Below are 21,667 nucleotides of genomic sequence, written 5' to 3' on the forward strand. Positions count from 1 at the left end.
AGTCTCGATTTCTGCTGCGACATTCAGATGGTAGGGTCAGAATTTGGCGTCAACAACATGAAAGCATGGATCCATCCTGCCTTGTATCAACGGTTCAGGCTGGTGGTGGTAGTGTAATGCTGTAGGAAATATTTTCTTGGCACTCTTTGGGCCCCTTGGTACCAATTGAGCATCGTTGGAACGCCACAGCCTACCTGAGTATTGTTGCTGACCATTTCCATCCCTTTATGACCACAATGTACCCAACTTCTGATGGCTACTTTCAGCAGGATAATGCGCCATGTCATAAAGCTGGAATCATCTCAAACTGGTTTCTTGAACATGACAATGAGTTCACTGTACTCAAATGGCGTCCACAGTCATCCGATCTCAATCCAATAGAGCATCTTTGGAATGTGGTGGAACGGGAAATTCGCATCATGGATGTGCAGCCGACAAATCTGCACCAACTGTGTGATGCCATCATGTCAATATGGACCAAACTCTCTGAGGAATGCTTCTAGCACCTTGTTGAATATATGCCACGAAGAATTGAGGCAGTTCTGAAGGCAAAAGGGGGTCCATGGTGTACCTAATGAAGTGGTCGGTGAGTGTATTTCTGCCTCCATCCCTCTACCCGTGTATAATGCGCACCATGATTTTACAAGTTGATTTTGAGGAAAAAAAGTGCACGTTATATTCAGGAAATTACGGTAACTGAAAATCTACAGGAAAATGACCTTAAATGGCCCAAAATTACCTCATTGCCTGGCATTGGCTGCCACTGACTGCCATAGACGTTCAATCCGTTTGAAGTTGGAGGGATGGCAGCGAATGAACATACGTTCACCCTCCCAGTTCAAATGGATTGGACGTCTACTAGTGATAAAGTCAAACCAATTCACAGCAGAAGCTTGTTTTTCTGTTTATCAGTTGTTTGTAGAATATCCTAGAATGATTTCCTGACCAATGTATCGATAATCGTTGCATCGCCATATTGTCAGATCGTTATCGTGAGTGTTGTATCGCAAATCGTATCATATCGTGAGTTACCAAGAGGTTCCCACTCCTATTCTCAACTATGAAAAGTATGAACAGCAGCTATTTAACTCATTCGCTTCCACTGAAACTGACAGACCAGAGATCCCTATCCAAATGGATTGGACATCTATTGCCGTGAATGGCGGCCAATCAGAAAAAAATCATAATAAACATGCTTTTCATTAGACATCAACATTATACACAGCATATTTCTCTTTTAAAACTTGTAAAAAGTTCTGCTTTGCAGTCGACTTGCGTTCATTGCGCCCTCAAATTGACCACATTAAGAAAAGCGTGTCTCCTACGGAGCAATTGAAAAATCTGCCGCCACAATCGAGCCTAAAAGGAGACGGTGGGAGCGTGTCGCGTCAGAATTGCATGTTAGCTAATTGTTAATTGAGGCGGCTGCCAGAGGCTAATTGCGCCGGCGCAGCCATTTGCATGATGGACCAGCCACCTGCCTGCAGCCTCTGCCAGGGCAAACTATATAATTAGGCAACCTTTTTTTTTTTCCCTGACTGTCGCCCCTTTTGTGTCACATGAATTCCTCCTAATGACATATTTCATTAAGGCAGAGGAGGGAGGAGGGCCCCCTCCCCTTCCTAGCTAATCCTCTGCAGGCCGTAGAAGAAAATATGTGAAGTCTCAACAGGTCCTAACGCGGGACCCTATTTAACCAGAACCTCGGGGGGTGGTCCTCGCTGGGGGTTAAACGGACATTTGCGCCTTTTCTCAGCTCGGATCATGACGCCGGCCGAGCCAGACCTTATTAAGCTGTCACGGTTTGGGGGATCTTGATTGCATATTGTGTTGAAACATTCGAGGCTTTTTGTGTGTTGGGGCTCACTGCAACCCATCATTTACTCGCATGGCAGCAACGGGTGGCCCGCGGGACATTCAGGGTTCCGGCAGAAAAAGAAGAGAACTCAGAAGACTATAGCTTCATTCATTTTGAATGCAGCCATGGACCAATATGAAAATCCGCTTAATGTAGTTGGATAACTTGATATGGGATTTAGCAGTCACAACATTAGGTACTAGGGGTGTAACGGTACACAAAAATCTCGGTTCGGTACGTACCTCAGTTTTGAGGTCACGGTTCGGTTCATTTTCGGTACAGTAAGAAAATAAAATGCAAAAAATAAATGTGCTAGTTGTTTATTACACACCTTGGTGCTTTCAACAACAGGAACATTAGCCTAAACAAAGCTAGAATTCTGCTCAAAAAGTAGCAGGTATTTAAAGATAATCCAACAAAAATTTGCCTTTCAGACCCCGCGTATTGGTCAGCTTTCTTTTCTGAAAGAAAGAAAGAAAGAAAGAAAGAAAGAAAGGAAGAAAGGAAGAAGGAAGAAGGAAGAAGAAAGAAAGAAGGAAGAAAGGAAGAAAGAAGGAAGAAAGGAAGAAAGAAGGAAGAAAGGAAGAAAGGAAGAAGGAAGAAGGAAGAAAGACAAAAGCAATCCCAATGACAAAGATTTTAACATGTTTTTTACTAACGAAATGCCTCAATGAATCGTTTTTTCTTATGAACGGTTTTCAAAAGCTTCATTGGTGGATTTTCTCAAGTTGAAGCGCCACACAGAAATTAATAAATTTAATTGTGTAAGCAGGATCTGTGTATTATTCTTATTATTTAATTATGGGTGTTTTAGCTCATTTCAATTTATTTGATTTAAATGTTGTATAACTTTAGTTACTATGTGAATATTAGTTCCTACTTGTTTTGTTGTGGTAGTAGGGTTTTGTATTGAACACAGGTCCGTGTTTGTTATTATGATAGCAGAGAAGACAGCAGTAAATCAACAAAGACAAGTCAACTGTGCTCCGATGTATCACTCAAGAGATCTGGTGGACTCAAAAAGTGGGTTACGATTGCATATTAGTTTGAAAATCGACCGCATCCACCGTATTTTTACACGAGTGACTTCCGGTCTGCCCGATCCTAGCTACCGGTAGTAGTGTTGACGCAGGAGGGTCGCGTCTCGCATCAAATAATAAACTCTGCCGTTCTTTTCGCGTGCGTCGTGTTGAGCCGCTTCTGGGACGCGTCTAACACGCCGCCGCCCTGTGACTGGTGTGCATTGGCTGATTGACTTTAACGCCTACGTTTCACTGCGTTCTCGCGGCGGCCACGTTGTCACGCCGTTGACGTTTCTGGGTTATACTGTCCTACCGTGTTGGTCCTCATTATAATAGAGAAGATGAAGTAAATATAATCTACACAAAGAAACTGTAACCCGATCGACTCACAGCCTCGAAAAGTAAGGGTTACATTACGTCAGAAACTCGTTCTGTACACCACGTACCGAAACGGTTCAATAAAAATACATGTACCGTGACACCCTTATTAGGTACTGTACAGATATACTGTATTATGGTGCCACCAGAAAAAAAATTGTGTTGAAAAGAATTGCTTTGTTTTGTTTCACCAAATGCGAAAATGAAACATCACATTTTAACATTATATCAAAAGAAAAAAGTATCTTTTTCGTGTATTGTGTATAATATGTCACGTTAAAGCAAAACATGAAATTTATCTTGTTAAAATTTGTATTGTTAAAAATGCGTCCTACACCGATTATTGGCTGTGTGGTATTGGTTGATGTGGATACTGTACCGATGTCACAGTTTTTTTGTTTGTTTTTTTATTATACAGAATTTTTAGAGTTGATTTAAAATACAGTGGTACCTCTACATACGAAATTTATTTGTTCCAGGACCTTGTTTGTAAGTTGAAATGGTCTTATGTCGAGGAGGATTTTAATACATACATTTACAATACATTTTAATTCTATTAATTCGTTCCGCAGCCCGAAATTGCAAATAGTAATTACACAGATCAAAACAAATAAATCATGAATAAAAATTGGAATAATAATAATAGTAATGATAATACCTCTAATAATGTAACACATCGGGTTGTAATGTGGCGGATGTGTTGTACGTGGTGTACCTGAACGCACCGCGTGGCTGACTTGACAGGGTGAGAGAGGACATTTTACTTTCACTTTGTTGCACAAGTTCTGAAATAATTAAAAACCTGACGAAGCTGGCGATTTTTTGGCAATGTTAACACAATAATAATGGTCACGTTAACTTATAAAGATTAGCAAACGGAGGTCGGAGGAGGGCCGTCAGGATCGTAGACATTCTACGGCCGTCATGACGGCACACCATGCTCATATTTTTCTATCATTTCCATCTTCACTTCAGTGGTAAGCCTCACCTTTTTCCTTGTTTTCACCACCAACACTAACATTGTTGAAACCCATGTTGATTTCTCTCGCAAGAAAATCTGCCAAGCGTCCGTCTTGCGGGTAAACAAAGAAACTATGGCGCTGTCATAAATCGTCATATTTCGAGCGTGTCCTCGGATATAGAAACAAATGGCGAGTCAAATTTAATGTAGAATGTCAAAAAGATTGTGTGTCAAAGCGATCGTATGTCGAGATACCACTGTACTTTTGTGCTCCATGCATTCTGCACTAATGCCCGGATGAGTACACAGAGCTCTGACATATTAACTGAGAGTGCCCCAAAAAGCCCTTTTTCTACCCTTGAAAAGAGAGTTTGGGTCGAAAACTCTGGGACAACATGCACCTGTCCACATCCACGCTCGTCCTCGAGGCAGTAGCTGTGTCCACTTGGCAAAAACACTTTCCTAACCCACATAAATAACTAACAGTAAGCAATCACGTTTGCCGTTTTTACGTTTTTAACACTGGCTGCAGTTACGCTTTTGGCTGGAGGTGGCAGTTGCCAGTAAAAAAAGTGACTAACTCTGTCCCTTTAAGTATACAAAATATTGCACAGGTAGTCCACGGGTTGCGAACAAGTTCTGTTCCCACGCTGGCGACGTAACCCGAATTTCCTCGTAAGTCGGAATAACTATCCAAAAAGTCAAAAGTAATTTTTTTTTGTCTAATGATAGAGGTTACACTGCCCTCTGCTGGCAGCATTGACTGTCGCCTTGGCTTCTATGACTGAGTAGGAGGCTAGTCTGACATCGATATAGGACAGCTGCCCTCTCGTTTGTCCCACGTTAGGCTGTAATTTTTTTCAGCTAATATATGTTTGCGTATGTTTTTGTAATTAAGTTTAGAGCTACAGTTTGCTATTAAGTCGAAATCGCGTAAGTCGAGCCCGTCATAACCCGAGGACTACCTGTACTTGTTTTTTTTTTTTTTCTTTAAGTGCTATACTCCTGTGTATTCACTTGAATGTAAAGTAAGTCCTGCCTAAAAACCTTAGTGAAACTGGAAAAACAACAATACAGAGTTAACCAGTACATTTTTTGAATGAATAAACTCCTCTAAAACTTGAAACATCAATTCCTCTCAAAATGTTTTTTTAATGTTTGTCCAAGTTGGTATCAAGCCTGAACCATGGGCACATCATAAGTCCTGAATCTAAGGGAAGGAAAAAAATAAGAACTGTTCCGACGGCAAACAAAAATAAATCTTTAGTTGTCCTACCACAATCTTGGAAAATAGGTGGACGTAAAAACATAAATCAAATGTTCCTTGAAGACGTCCTTTGTGTCAGTCAGTAGATCTGCAGATAAGCTTGCAGAGCTATTACGATGTAAAATCTACAAAAAAGGCAATGTATAAATTAAAATGAAAGCAATAGCATATAAATCGCGCGGCAAAGGGGAAAAAAAGTGTCCACAGCAATCGTATTAGGTTCACAGTCAGTGCCATTACTAGTACATTAGCTTAGCTCATGTGCTAATCACCTTTGCTAGCAAAACACTCAAGTTTGCTAGCCTACTTTTCATTGTTTTTCCTCCTTCTAACAAAGCTAAAATCTTTATAGATGGTCATGTTAATGTTATTGTTAGTGTTCATAAAACACCAAATCGTGGCCCATCTAAAGTAAAAACCCATACATTGAAAATATGACTGTTAAATGAAAACGTTTAACTTTTACCAGAGTATACTTTGAGGGAAAAAAAAAAAAAAAAAAAGTTTAAAAATGACAGGATTTAACTCCAATATTGTCCATCTTACCAAAGCATATTCAGTGACTTTTAGCCATTTTTACCCACCTTGCTACCTGTCTCTTTCTCTTTCTCGTTTTCTTCTTTGTTTTCTACTTCTTCTTCGTTATCCTCTTCAGCAGTGTTCATTAGATGACAGCCATCTTGGGAAGGGTGACAAGGGTAACAGCTGTGTGCGTAGCCGGGGCCATCTTGTGTAGGGCAACTGGAGGTTGGGGAATAAATCTCGAAAAATACATATTTCGAACCATCATGTCTTAGTACTACCCGATGATGTCATATTGGTGTATCGGGGCAACACTGCTTATCATGCATTAAAGTATTAAATTGATCACGTTCAAACATAATACTTATGTAAAGCATGACATTTATTGTACTGAACTTAAACATGATATTTATTGTGTTAAAACCTGAAGGTTATCATGTTATAATGTGATATTGTGTTTTAATGTGTAACTTATCATTTTAATTCTATCAAGAAATTTATCATGATAATCCACTGTATCGTGAAAAAAAAAAAGACATTAAGCTTGAAACTCATCAAATTAGAACTCTAACGCAAAAGTTCTCAAAACCATTTATGATGTTAAACCATGTAACTATTAATTAAAACATGACATTTATCACATTTTTTTTGGTCCCACTGTGAAACTAAATCACATTATCAACAGAACAAAATTCATGAAAAGTTTATAGCCCAGGTAGTGAGATTCAGTGCTTCTTGTTTTTTGTTTTTAAAGAATTAAAGGATGTCAATAAAAAAAAATTTTTAAAAGTTAAACAAAAACAATAAACTAAAATTCAGTATTGTTGTACTGTATATTTCCGACTATAACTCTCACCTCAGTATAAGTCGCACCAGCCCAAAAATGCACAATAAAGAGGGGGAAAAAAACATATAAGTCGCACCGGAGTATAAGTCGCATTTTTGGGGGAAATTTACTTGATTATATCCAACACATAGAACAAATATGTCATCCTGAAAGGCAATTTAAAATAAAAATACAATAGAGAACAACAGGCTGAAAAAGTGTACAGTATGATAATGTTACATGATGCATGAACAACAAAATGCGAACGTGGCCGGTATGTTAACGTAACATAGCTATTAAGAGTTATTCAGAAAGCTCTTGCATAAAGAACATGCTAACAAGTTTACCAAACCATTTGTGTCACTCCAAAACATCAAAATAACATGTGAAATGATATCATAATGTTAATAATTTCACATATAAGTCGCTCCAGAGTATAAGTCGCACCCCCAGCCAAACTATGAAAAAAAAACTGCAACTTATAGTCCGAAAAATACGGTTATAGTACCTTTGGGATTCTCAGCAAAGTGATAAAGGATTTTGTAGCTGTACAGTATTTCTCAGAAAATAAGTCAACAAACTTCAAAATAAAAAACTTCAACATGAAATCAAATGCCATTAACACCCAAAAGTTGCACTTATACGTTATAGCTCAATCACCAGTATTTTTTTTTTTGGCAGTCCTTTTAATTTTCGTCTTAGTCTTAGTCTTTTGGACTTATATTATTATATACTCATATTTTAGTCATCTCACAATGTGTTTGTCTTCGTCTACTTTTTGTTGACTAAAAATCAAGACTAATTTCGTCTAGTTTTAGTCGTTTGCTAAAAAGTGTTTTCGTCTGCAAAATCAAAAAATGTTACTCCAAAAAATAAATAAATAAATAAATAAAGGTTTCCAACTATTTCAAATTAACATTGACAGATGAGCACATATTGAAGCGTCTATACAAAAGGACAACACTAACTGGGTGAAAATACTACCTCGGCAGCAGTGGCGGACTTGGCAATTTAGGGGCCTAAGGCGAACATATCCAGGGGCCCTCTTCATGGGTCAGGGGTTGAAAAGGTGAGAAGGGTGTGGAGGAAATATGTTCTGGTACACTAGGGCTGTCCTAAACGACAAATTTTCTCCTGATTAGTCAGCCAACTAGTTTTACGAATAATCGACTAGTCTAATAATTTTCTTTTTTTTTTAAACTAATTTAGCAATGAAATTTTTGTTGACGCTTATTAATTAACAAAACTATTTTGGAACACTTAAATTCTTTATTAAAGTACAAATAATCATGTAAGTAACAATAATTAATCACAAATAAACAATGAGGTGCAAAAGAATGGAAAGTAAACAGATTCAGAACTAACCCTAACCCTAACCCAACATTATTCAAAACAATTCTTAAAATAAAATTCTAGCAAAATTATTTTAGTATACTAATATATATAATAGTAGTATAATAATTATAATAATTATTCATTACCAATCATATTTTTCATGAAGAGTGTCATTTGAAAGCTATTCTTAGAGCAGAATCTGTATTATGTAGTATTTACTCAACATATTATAATATTAATTCTGAAGTATGTGGGATTAACTCCAGAAATCATTATTCATCTGACGACCATGATGTGCTTTTGCTGTTAACCAGCTGTTGAGTGTTATTGTATGACTGATTGGAACTGTACTACATTGTTTCGCCACAGGGTGTGCTGTCGTGTATTTTATGTTTGGTGTGAAGAAGAAGAAAGTTACAAGAGGCATTAGAGGCCTGTTCTCAACTCCTCACTCACTGCACTTTGGCTCTCATAGAGAGCACGTTCGCTCATGTGTTTAAAATAAACGATAGCTGACGTGCAAAGTAGCAAATGAGCTGTAAAAATAGCTAGCGTAGTGGCATGAAAACCATGGGAGAGCTAAGTGAAGCTAACGAACAGCTAAGTGAAGCTAAGCGATGCTAAACGGCGCTAAATGAAGCTAAGCGACTGATACTCATGGCGGAAAACACGGATACGGCTGAAAAAGCCGTTTCTGCTCTTGCACCCCTCTTTAAAATAAACTACTGTATTTTAAGCCAAAAGAACTGTTGTGTTTGATAGAACAATATGTCTATATGCTGAAATAGATTCATGGCGAATTAAGCCCCCCAAACTATTTTTAATTTGTCCGTTTTACCCTGTAAACCCCTGTTTACAGACGTCGCACAACCGCTTTTGTTTCAACCTATCCATAAAAAGAAGGTAAGTAATCATATTTATTATTTGAAATGTCTATCATTTTAGCTTAGAATCAATAATTGATGTCTAATATTTAGTCGAAAAACGACTTTAAAAAATTATTCACTCGCATATTTTAAACTTTTAAACAAATTACATCACAATGAAAAAATTGGCGTCTGTAAAAAAAGTCACGGATATCTACCTCATAACTATCGCTTAACTGTACCGTATTTTTTTTTTCGTTACTGTCGCATTTTCCCAAATATTTTAGATGATAAAAATTCGATCCAAACAAAGAAAAATTGAAAAATAACATTTAAAAGGGTAAATACAGTGGGGAGAACAAGTATTTGATACACTGTCAATGGGCAGTGTATCAAATACTTGTTCTCCCCACTGTATATGAAAAAGAACATCTCGACCACTTCTTGTTGTCTGCGATTTCTGCATCGTGACCCTTGTTATATTACCATGTTTCACCCGTAAAATCCCCCAAAAATCCGGCTTTGGCCATTCACAGCTGTGTCTTGACACTCGGTGATACATGCTACATGGAGTTTTTAAATCGAAACAAGGTAAGTACACGATAATATATCGTTAAAGTCGTGGCGTCTGCAATTCTGCTCTCGCGTGCTCTCGCCTCCAGATAGGGTTTTGCTGTTTAAATTTTTTTTTTTTTTTTAAATGCCCTCCTGTTCAAAAATTTTCTTCCCCCAGAAAATTGAGATTTTAAGCTTTCCAATGATGTATCACCAGGGGTGAAAGTAGGCCAGAACGGTCAGGAACGCAGTTCCGGTATAAGATTCAGGGCCGGAATGCTGTTCTAGTATAAGATTGAGGGCCGGAATGCTGTTCCGGTACACGGTGCTTTGATTCCGAAAATATGACGGCAACTGTCAAAATGCTATGTTAAAAAAAAAAAAAAAAAATGCTAGGAAGCCACACATGCATTTCATCTCCAAGAAGAAAACAATCTACCAACATCAGATTTACATACACAAGTGTTAACAACAAGCATAATAAAGTGCTTGTGTAGCGTCATCCGTTTCCACCAATATTTATTTTTTTCTTTTATTCCACGGACGGCATGAAGGTTTCCCCAGCTACTGCAGTTATCTGAGCCTGCTGATGATGAGTCACGTCAATGTGAGAATGCACGCATCAAAGCAAAACTCCTGGACTCATTTATCTGTTCAATTGGCTGACATACTGGCATGTGATCAGCAGAGATAGTTAGCTCTGATTGGTTCAAATGTGCATGTTTGCTGGAAGAGCAAAAAAAAAAAAAATTGTTTTCTGGAACAGCAAAAAAAAAAAAATGGTTGAATTGATGCGACAAAAAAAGGCAATGCAACATAAAATGGATCAAATCTTTAAGGCAAGGCAAGGCAAATTTATTTATATAGCACAATTCAACACAAGGCAATTCAAAGTGCTTTACATCACATGAAGATCATAAAAATCACATTTAAATCAATACAACGTAAAAACCAAGACAAAAGATCGCATTTAATCACAAATAGAATAAAAATAAATAAATAAATATAAAACAAAAATATAACAAAAACTACTACTAATAATAATAATTGAAATCAGCAATGGAGATAAGCACAAGAGGAATAGAAAGCAGGTAGATTGAAATATATAGCCAGTTATGGATATGCAGTGCTAAACAAAAGCGTTTTTAGCCCTGATTTAAAAGAGCTAACAGTTTGAACATACTTCAGACGTTCAGGTAACTTGTTCCAGAGGTGAGGAGCATAATAACTAAATGCTGCCTCACCCTGCTTGGTTCATGTTCTTACAATATGCAGAAGACCCGTTCCAGACGACCTTAGGGGTCTAGATGTCTCATAGGAATCTAACAAGTCAAGCATGTATTTTGGTCCAAGGCCATTAAGTGTTTTGTAGACGAGCAGTAGTATTTTATAGTCTATCCTTTGACTCACTGGAAGCCAGTGTAGCGATTTCAAAATCGGTGTAATGTGGTCCAGCTTCCTTGTATTTGTGAGGACTCTGGCTGCAGCATTCTGTACTAGCTGCAGCCTCCTGACTGATATTTTATCAAGACCCGTAAATATACCGTTGCAATAGTCCAATCTGCTGAAAATGAATGCATGCATAAGTTTTTCCATGTCTTGTTGAGTCAGAAGCCCCTTAATTCTGGTTATATTTTTTAGGTGGTAATAAGCGGATTTAGTGAGCAATGAAAGAGTTGAGGAGGCTTATTTATCATATTTAGTTTTATTTGCTCTGATGGGGAGGTTCAGAACATCTTAGCTGTCAATGTGAACTTTGGACTACATTTGTTCATTTATGTTAGGCTACTTATCCATTTCCTTATGATATAAAAAAGTAAATGTTTGCGCAATATTCAAAATACTAGTATATTTCATTTCACTCTGCATAATATAAGTAATTTGTACTTATTTTTCTGAATGTATGCTACTTATATCTTTATTATTTAAAAAAAAAAAAAAAAAGTAAATGTTTACATTAACTTCAATTTTAATATACTTCCTATGTTCTTAAGTAGTTAAAATTGAGATTTGGCATTTAGTATATGAGGAAATGAGGGAAAATAAAAATTAGGAGATGGAGGTTGGGGTTATTACTGTTTTTGTTACATTTTATTTTGCAAATCATTGAGAAAATACCATTTTGAATGAAAATCAGTTTTTGCATGTGTTATAGAAATAACTGTGCTAAAACAGCTTTCTTTGCATTTCAGTAGTTTAAGAAGTTTGCCCCCCCCCCAATAAAATAAAATAAAATAAAATAAAAATGGGGAAAAAAATAAAATAAAATTAAATAAATAAAATTTCTGGCTCTGTGGCGACCTTCACGTCGGAGAGTTCTGGCAAGAAATTCTAGCCACTTTCACCCCTGTGTATCACACATGCATATCGGACAATTTTGAAATTTGGCCAAATTGGGGGTCTCAGAGCGGAACTTCATGTCACCTGAGTGTTTTCCGCCACTCAGTCCGTCGTCGTGGAACAGTCCATTGTAGTGCGTGTGTGGGAGGGAGAGATAATATAAATGCAGCATTCAAATGGCTTTGTTTTTTGTTTTGTTATTTGTTTGTTTGGTAAGCTGACATAATTATACATGACGAATAGTTGGGGGTGCTGCTGGCTCCGGTGGCCCAAGCCTTTGCTCGTTGGGGCAAGGGCAGCTGGTTGGGGGCCCCCTACTGGTTGGGGGCCTAAGGAGATTGTCTACCTCGCCTGAAAAGTAGATCCGCCTATGCTCGGCAGGAAAACAAGACACTATTTTCAATTAATTATACCCACCTGGACGGCACGAACTGTAAGTAAAAAAGTTGTTCGAGAGTTTAAAAAGATGCTCACCGTTAGCATTAGCCTGATACTAACGCGAATGCTATGCTAATGCTATGAGTTACATTTAGTGTGTGATGATCACTCAGCACAGACCTTTAAACGCGAAAGCAACATTGGAAAGTCTCTCTGGCTAAGAAAACAAATCTTACCGTATGTGCAAGCCTTTATAGAGACTGGAGATGACACACTGGTGCCTCAGGAAGGCAGGGGAGCGCAGCACGTCACGAGTGATTCAACTAGACACTGCAGGCTAAATACACATAAAATGTCGCACATTGTGAACATGTGACGAAAACTATGGTGCATTTTCGTCTAATCGTCTCTTCAGACGAAAACTGGCATTCGTCTCGTTATGTTTTAGTCCCCCCAAAACACATGTTTAGCTCGTTATCGTCTCGTCATCGTCATGAAAAAGTGTTCGTTGAAGAAATATTTTCATTGTCATCATCGTTGATGAACACTGCCAATCACATAAACAAAAAGGATTTTTTTTCTGCCTTCTGCTTTTTTTTTTTTCTTTTTTTTTTTTTTAATGATAGCTTTCATTAACTCCCATTGTTTTCCCACATATGTCAGGTCACATTTATCCGATTCATGAGGCAATTCCCTCTTGTATATCGCAAGCCAGTCGGCGTCTTTTCCCGTCTTGGTTCAAACAAACGTCCCCGTACTCCTATTGAGAGCGGCCTTGTCTCGGCGGGACCCTGACAGAGAAAGTGCGCTCTTAACCCGGTTAGTCAAGGCTCGTTGGCCCCCAATGGACCCCCGACCGCTACCCGACACAGAGATGGGGGAAACGGGGGCTCACTTGATTGCTTTCGATGGCGTGTCGAAGCAGACTTGAGGTGTGCTGAAATGGAATTTTAGTGGCTCAACATGGATAGGCTCTAATTTGAAAAAGATGTCCATTGAAAATAGGGCTTCTCCTTTTTGACATTTCAAACCAGGCTTGGGTTGGTAAAGCTTCAAATGAGTTCATCCAGTATGTTGGGAAGCTCAAAAGGGCTGCTGAGGCCCTCAATCCATTTTCCTCTTCCATCTGTCTTTCACGCCATATTGTCTTCTTTTTCCTTCATCCCGAAGAGTGTTTTCACAGATTACTTGAATAAGTAATATAATTACTGATTACACCTCAAAAAGGTAATCTAGTTACTTTACTGATTACTTTATTATCAAAGTAACTTTGTTACTTTAAAAGTGATTTATCAGTTAATTGTTACCAATTTTTTTTGCTTCTGCTTCAAAACCTAATGTCTACAATTCTGAGCTCCACCTTTAAAATAAAGACCTGGCCATTAGAAATGTCAATAAAAGTTGTAGAATCAACAAACAATAAAAATGAACGAAATGAACAAGAAGCCCTTTAAGATATTTAATAATGGGCCCAAATTATTTTTCAGACAGATTATGTGAATAGCACCTTAGAGACAGTCCTTTGCTTTGCTTAGACAAAACTACACCTGAGGAGGCAAGATGGATATTTAGAATTTCTTTAAACCTAAGCTTTTAAACGTTACCAACAACAACTCAGCTTAAACAGTTGAGTGAACATGAACAGTGTCAAGATGTTGAAAAAGCACCCCTCTTTAAAACAAACTGCTGTACCTTAAGCCAAAACAACTATTGTGTTTGATAGAACAATATGCTGCCATAGCAGATTCATGGGGCATTAAGCCCCCGAACTATTTTTAATTTGTCCGTTTTACCCTGGAAATCCCAGTTTACAGACACCGCGCAACCGCTTTTGTTTCAACCCAGCTATAAAAAGAAGGTAAGTCATTATATTTATCATCCTAAATGTCTGTCATTTTTAGCTTATAATCATTAATTGATGTCTGATATTTAGCTTTTTTAAATTAAAAAAAAAAACAACTTTAAAATATGCGAGTGAATAATTTTTTTAACTGTTAAAAAAATTACGGCACAATGGAAAAAATGGTGTCTGTAAATAAGTCACAGATATCTACCTCATAACTATCGCTTAATTGTATTTTTTATTTTTTGTTACTGTCACATTTTCCCTTTTATTTGAGATGATAAATAATCGATCCAAACAAAGAAAAATACAACAACAAGAAAATTTAAAGGGCAAATATATGAAAAAGAAAATCTCGACCACTCCCTGATGTCTGCGATTTCTGCATCGCGACCCTTGTTATATTACCATGTTTCACCCATAAAATCCCCCCAAAATCCGGCTGTGCCCATTCACAGCTGTGTTTTGACAATCGGTGATGCATGCTACATGGAGTTTTTGGATCGACAACAGGTAAGTACGCGATTTTATCTCTTTAAAATCGTGACGTCTTTGATTCTGCTCTCCCAAGCTCTCACCTCCAGTTGCGGTCTCAGAGCGGAACTTCAAGTCACCTGAGTGTTTTCCGCCATATATATATACACACACACACACATACCGTACAGGCCAAAGTTTGGACACACCTCATTCAAAGCAATGCAAATGATGGTCCCAAACCCATTTAAAAGGCAACAAATTTCACTTATTACATACCTGTGAAGTGAGAACTTTTTCAGGCATCTTGAAGCTCATTGAAAGTGTCAAAACTGTGCAAAAAAGTAATAAGAACAAAGGGTGGAAAATTTGAATAATGAAGAATACAAAACCTGTTTTTAGTTACCGTAATTTCCCGAATATAACGCACTTTTTTCTCCCCAAAATCAACTTGTAAAATCATGGTGCGCATTATACACGGGTACATGGATGGGGACAGAAATATATACTTTTTAATTAAATCGTTTTCTAATTGTATATAACGTTACAGACATAATATGTTACACTCACCCAGAGTCTTTAGTTTAGGCTTAAGGTAGGGTTATCAAATTTATCCCAATAACGGCAGTAATTAATTTTTTTTAAAAAAATGTATCACGTTAAAATATTTAAAGCAATTAATGCATGCGCTGCATGACACACTCACGCATTGTCGCGCTCAATCTGTAATGGCGCCGTTTTACCTATATAGAGAGATAAAAGGCAGTGTAAAATGAGTAGAGCGAAATTTGGCAGCCTTTGGAGACTTTTTTTAATTGGCTAAAGCCTTACAATCCCTCTCCCTACGATTAGAAATACCATGGGAAGCAATGTGAGGAAGCAAGGTAGCACTTGATCTTTTTCTTAACACCTTATGTTATTTCCAACGCAGAGAAGATTTATCAATTGATAGCACTACGCACAGTAATGGTTCCACTTCCCATCATGCATTTGGCCATGGCTACAGTATCATTTACTGAAAGCTCAACAAATACACTAGATGGCAATATCTGGCTACAGTATCATTTACTGAAAGCTCAACAAATACACTAGATGGCAATATTTTGTCACAATATACAAAGTCACAAGTCTTTCTATCCGTGGATCCCTCTCACAGAAAGAATGTTAATAATTTAAATGCCATTTTGAGGATTTATTGTCATAATAAACAAATACAGTACTTATGTACTGTATGTTGAATGTATATATTCGTCCGAGTTTTATTCATTTTTTTCTTAATGCATTGCCAAAATGTATATGATCGGGAAAAATTATCGGGAATGACTGGAATTGAATCGGGAGCACAAAAAAAAACGGATTGGGAAATATCGGGATCGGTAGATACTCAAACTAAAACAATCGGATCGGGAGCAAAAAAACATGATCGGAACAACCCTAATAGGAACTATTGTTATTTGGATTTGAGTTTCCCGAGGGACAGATATAGTTGACGGACACAGGAAGTCTGTGTTGTGTTACGTTTGTTATGTCCGAGTTGCGGAGCTGCAATAAACATTGACTCAAATGAGTTCAAGAAACTAAATTCTGTGCTTAAGGAAGAGTGAAAAAAGCAGAATTTAACACAGACGAAATCATTTGACTAATCAGAGTATTAATGAAACAAAATGGTGACGTCACGTACCGTAATGGTCGGCAACGGATCGCCGCATACGTTTCTTCAACACAACATGGCCTTGTCAATTAAAAAAAAAAATTTTTTTTAATCAGTTTATGTATATTGTCAGTTTACGGTAATGTTTTGAACTACCAATGTGCTATGCTTGGTCTGTTTCACACCAGTCAGTAAAATGACATTTTTGCATCTGTACACGAGCTCTGTTTTCTTGTATTCTTCTATTTATTGGTGCTAAAATTAGGGTGCGCGTTATACACGGATACAATAATTTTCCCTAGATTTTACAAGTAAATTTGGGGTACGCGTTATACACGGGTGCGCCCTTTATTCGGGAAATTACGGTATTTCATTTTTTTTGCCAAGTACATACTTCCACATGTTCATTCATAGTTTTGATATATTCAGTGAGAATTTACAATGTAAATAGTAGTGAAAATCTAGAAAACGCACAAATGATGAGGTGTGTCTATCAACATATTTTGCCCCGCACCCCACAAATGTCAGACTCTGCCTTTGGTTACAAACTGTAACCATAAAATGTACGTAAAGGCTGGTTACAAACTGTAGAAGTGCTCTCGTTACCTGTAGGCTTGGGTTTGAGTTTTGTCGCGCTGTGCTGTAATTCCAAGTGGTTCCTTGAATTGAATGAGGAGTTGTTAGCGGTCCACAGCGTTTTTGAGTCAGCGCAAAGTTTGCAACGCACGGAGGTATTTTCGTCATCCTCACTGGACAAAAATGTGAAGTAATGGCTGTATTTCCAGTGAGCGAATGCAGCCGTTTGTGGTATCTCTCCTGCCTCTTTCATTGATTATCTGCGTTTGACGAGGTAGCTAAACTAAGTCGTTATAGCTGAAGATGCGAAAACGTGACATGTGATGTCGCTACCAAACTCAAGAGTAACATTTCCTATTCAAAATGGTCTTCATACATGACTACAGTATTCTTCATTCTACATACGTTATGAGGCAATCACAAAATGGTAACGCACAGACACTAAGGAAGCTAATCAGATTACTGGTTTGGAAAAATGAACGCATTAGATTGCTCGTTACTGAAAGAAGGTAATCACATTACAGTAACGCGTTACTGATTACACTGATCCCGACTCATTTCTTCTTTTCGTTCTTCCTTCCTTCGTACCATAATTTACCTCATCCCTCCTTTTAAAAAAATCCCTTCCTTTTCCTTCTTTACATCCTTTCTTTTCATCATTTTTCCTTTCTCCCTTTCATGCTTGTTTTCTTTGTCCTTCTTTCCTCATGCGACATGTTCCTTCCTTCCTTGATCCTTATTTATTTCGTTCAGACACTCCTTAATCATTTGTCACTTCTTTTTTCATCCCTTGTTCCCTCCTTCCTGTCTTCTATTATTCCCTCATTACTTCACATCATATCTTTCTCCTTTCTACCTTCTCTTCCTTCATCTTCTTACTCCCTTTCCCAGTTTCTTCCTTGATACCATAATTGACCTTTTCCTTTTTCCTTTTCACTTCCTATTTTGTTTCCTCATTCTTTCCATCTTCTAACCTTTCACCCTTCTCCCATCCATCATCCTTTCCGCTCCTTCCTCCCTCCTTCTTTCATCTTTCCTTCCTCCTTTCCTCTGTTCTTTTTCATTTGATCAAGTCATGGTTCCTCCCTTCATAGTAACTTCCAATTTTACTTTATTTCTTCATCCTTTATTCTTTCCTTCATTTCCTACTTTTCCTCACTTCCTTTATCCTTTTTTCCCCCTTTTTTTCATTTAGTCCTCTTTTTTCATTCTACCATATCATAATTCCTTGTTTCCTTTCATTTTCCCGTTCATAATCCTTAGTCTCTCCATGTTTTCTTGTTTTTCTTTTTCCTCGCTCGCTACAATATTTCTTCTTTCCTTACTCCGTTTCCCAGAAAACGGCATCCGGCCCACTGTGCGTTTGAAGGTATTAGAAACCAGAAACCCGCGCGAGGTCCACAATGGCTTTGAGCTGAACGAGCTTGTCGGCTGATGGGATGCAAATGCGGGCGCCTTCTCGGAATTTGGAGGGCACTCTTGTGCATGGGGATGAGAGGGCGCCAATCTGTACGTCTCTGTTTGACAATGAAACCAATAATGCAACACAATACAGTCAACACTCGCTATTGTCGCCTTCAAGGGCCAAAGACTCCAAGCATGGAGCTTCAATTTGGGGGACATAAATGCCAGCACTGCATCTTAACTCTTTGGCTGCTATCGACAGTGGTAGGCGTCCAATCTATTTGGACTGGGAGGTCCAGCTTGGGCGTGCAGTAAATAAGAGCGTAATCAATTTTAGCGGCGTGAAATTTTTCTTTCAGTTTTCATCCTAATTAGTAGAAAATTAGTTGTTTTTTGTTTTTTATTACAAGTTCCGGTCACAAAGGAGAAAGCCTAAGTGTCTTTGTGGCTTATTGTTTTGGCCAAGCCAAGACTTTTCTGCAGCCAAACCTTGAAGGACCCCTCTTTTGCTTTCTTACTTCGTCAATGGAAAAATGTACATTTTTCCAGGTGCTTAACACTCCAGTTGAATGCTGACCCAAAGAGAGGACAAACCTTGTGATTTCGCTTGCTCTGTTATTGACGAATTGCTACATTCCACAGAGATTTCTTTTCCTTGGGACGAAACCAAGGCAGAACATGAAAGGGTCACTCAGGGCTGCAATCTTGAAGGATTTGCAACAATTTGCAACAAAAATTATTTTTAAAATATCATTATACATACACAGGTATGTAGATATTTTGTATATGTGTATGTATAAGAACAATATGTCTATATGCTGTAATTGCAGATTCATGGCGCACTAAGCCTCCAAACTATTTTCTATTTGTCAGTTTTACCCTGAAAACCCCCGTTTACAGACATCGCGCAACCGCTTGTTTCAACCTAGCCATAAAAAGGTAATGATATTTATTATTCAAAATGTCTGTCATTTTTAGCTTAGAATCATTAATTGATGTCTAATATTTAGTTTAAAAAAAATAAAAAATAAACTTTAAAAAATTCTCGCATTTTAAACTTAAAAAAAATGGTGTCTGTAAACAGTCACAGATATCTACCTCATATCTATTGCTTAATTGTTTTTTTTTTTTGTTACTGCCGCATTTTCTCCGATTTGTTAGATGATAAATAATCGATCCAAACAAAGAAAAATTAAATAAAACGTTTAAAAGGGTAAATATATGAAAAAGAACAACTCAACCACCCCTTGATGTCCGCGATTTCTGTATTGCGACCCTTGTTATATTACCATGTTTCACCCATAAAATCCCACAAAAATCCAGCTGTGGACATTCACAGCTGTGTCTTGACACTCAGAGATTCATGCTACATGGAGTTTTTGGATCAAACAAGGAAACAAGTTGAGTACGCAATAATATCTCATTAAAGTCATTGTGTCTGTAATTCTGCTATCGCATGCTCTCACCTCCAGATAGGGTTTTGCTGTTTAAAAAATAAAAAAAAAATTAAAAATGCCCTCCTGTTCAAAATGTTTCTTCCCCCAGAAAATTGAGATTTTAAGCTTTCCAATGATGTATCACACATGCATCGGACAATTTTGAAATTTCCCGAATTCGGGGTCTCAGAGCGGAACTTCAAGTCACCTGAGTGTTTTGCGCCATATATTTTTAATACATATTGAAGTCAATATATTTTGCATCAACATTATAACTAAGAATTTTCTATTATTTTCTGCAGTTATTTGTTATTTTAGCATATTATGGACTTGAAAACATTTTCCGAAATTGCCTCTAATTAATTATATAATCATGTAACTATTGTTTTTTTTTTTTTTTTGGGGGGGGGGGGGTCATGGTTCATTAAAATTTTTTTTTTTTTTTTTTTTTTTTTGGTGGGGAGGATGAATACAGGAAATGTAAACAATAATCATCAAAAATGTGAAAACCAACATTTGATGAAAATCATGGTTAGTTGCACTGTTTTGCCATTTTTGTGAAGGAAATGCGGGGAGATGCTTAGTAATTAGTGATAATGTAAGTATTTAGTAAAGATGTTTTTAAAGTGATTTTCACACAATAAAATCCTTTTTTCCTTCCTTGTTTTCCCTTGTTTCCTTATTTGTCTGTGGTTTGTTTTACATTATCAATCTAATATCACTACTGCTATTGTAATTACAATTATCCTCATTATTACAGTCACTGGTACTTGTTGTCGAGCCACTCATATCGCGCACTTTTTTACATTAAATCTAACTTTTAAAAAACAAATTCTGTGGCTTTTAAACAAAAATATAGCACAACATAATACAACTACAATACTAAGTTGGGATAAATTGGGTTTACAAATTGCCATTTAATTGAACATCATGATCCAAAACATCGAAACCTTTGCCTCCCTAATGCTGAGAATGATTTATAAGTTATGATTTCAACTCTTATGCACTAAAATGGGCATCAAAATGAGTCATTAGCAGGTGGACATGTGCACGTGCACGTATTGTGCACGTCTGATTTGGGAATGATAGGATGTGTCAACACGGAATTGAAAAGCTATTTCCACCCTGAAATTAGACGACCTGCCGTCAGCCGCGTTGCCTAGCAACCACATTGTTAGGTGGCAGAAGAAATGACCGACCCCCATTCCCACATTTTATGATTATTAAATATTGTTATACTATTTTTATTTAAACGCCTTTAAATGAAAATTAAAATAGTTTAAAGTTCTTGACCCTCACTTATCTTGTGTGCCATTCAATTGCGGTGATTGATTTGTGATAAGAAGTTTGTAGGTGATAAGATCGTGAAACTGATGTTTGATGTATGCTGACTCACACACAAGAAAGTCATATTTGAAGAAAAAGAAAGAAAAACAGCTGGAGTTTACCGAGCAAATGGACTAGCCCCGAACACAAACCCACAATAAATCACGCTGAAAGGAGACCAAACATCATTTTGAATGGCCTACATTCACCATGTATTGACTATTTGGGTGCCATTGACGGCGTAAGACGTCCAATCCGTTTTGTCTGGGAGGGCTATATTCGATCTCTGCCAGCCCCTCGTAGTCAAATTAGATTGGCCGTCTATCCCTGTCAATGGAATTAAAACTTGAACATTCATTACCAGTTTTTCCACTTCTAACAATAGGATTATTGAATTAAAAATCATTATTAAAATCTATTTTATCATTATTGGAATTATATATAGTTTCATTTTTGGACTATTTTGTGACTTTTTCACTTAAAACCAGGTTGTCATCACAATTTGGAGAAAAAAACAACAACATTTAGCCTAATATTTAGAATTTGCTTGTGAAATAAAAATTTTCCCTTGTTCACGTGAAAGCAAGTTTTGAAAAAATAGAACACTAGTAGCCTATAATAAAATGATACGTTTTTATACTATTTGCAT

At 37.3% G+C, this 21,667-nt stretch overlaps 1 protein-coding gene across 4 annotated transcripts in view; it reads right to left on the reverse strand.

Annotated features, from left to right (window-relative positions):
- Positions 1–6,166, reverse strand: part of mbip (MAP3K12 binding inhibitory protein 1) — a 55,420-nt gene extending 49,254 nt beyond the window's left edge. Inside the window, exons 1-2 of one of the 4 annotated variants that reach the window (XM_057859516.1) lie at positions 6,071–6,095; positions 5,496–5,611 (exon numbers count right to left, since the gene is read on the reverse strand). The gene's annotated coding sequence lies outside the window, so the exon portion shown is untranslated. The other 3 variants (XM_057859513.1, XM_057859514.1, XM_057859515.1) reach the window with 3 other exon arrangements.
- Positions 6,167–21,667: the final 15,501 nt, after the last annotated feature.

Source organism: Corythoichthys intestinalis, chromosome 15 (assembly GCF_030265065.1).
Source record: "Corythoichthys intestinalis isolate RoL2023-P3 chromosome 15, ASM3026506v1, whole genome shotgun sequence".
Taxonomy (NCBI): Eukaryota; Metazoa; Chordata; class Actinopteri; order Syngnathiformes; family Syngnathidae; genus Corythoichthys; species Corythoichthys intestinalis.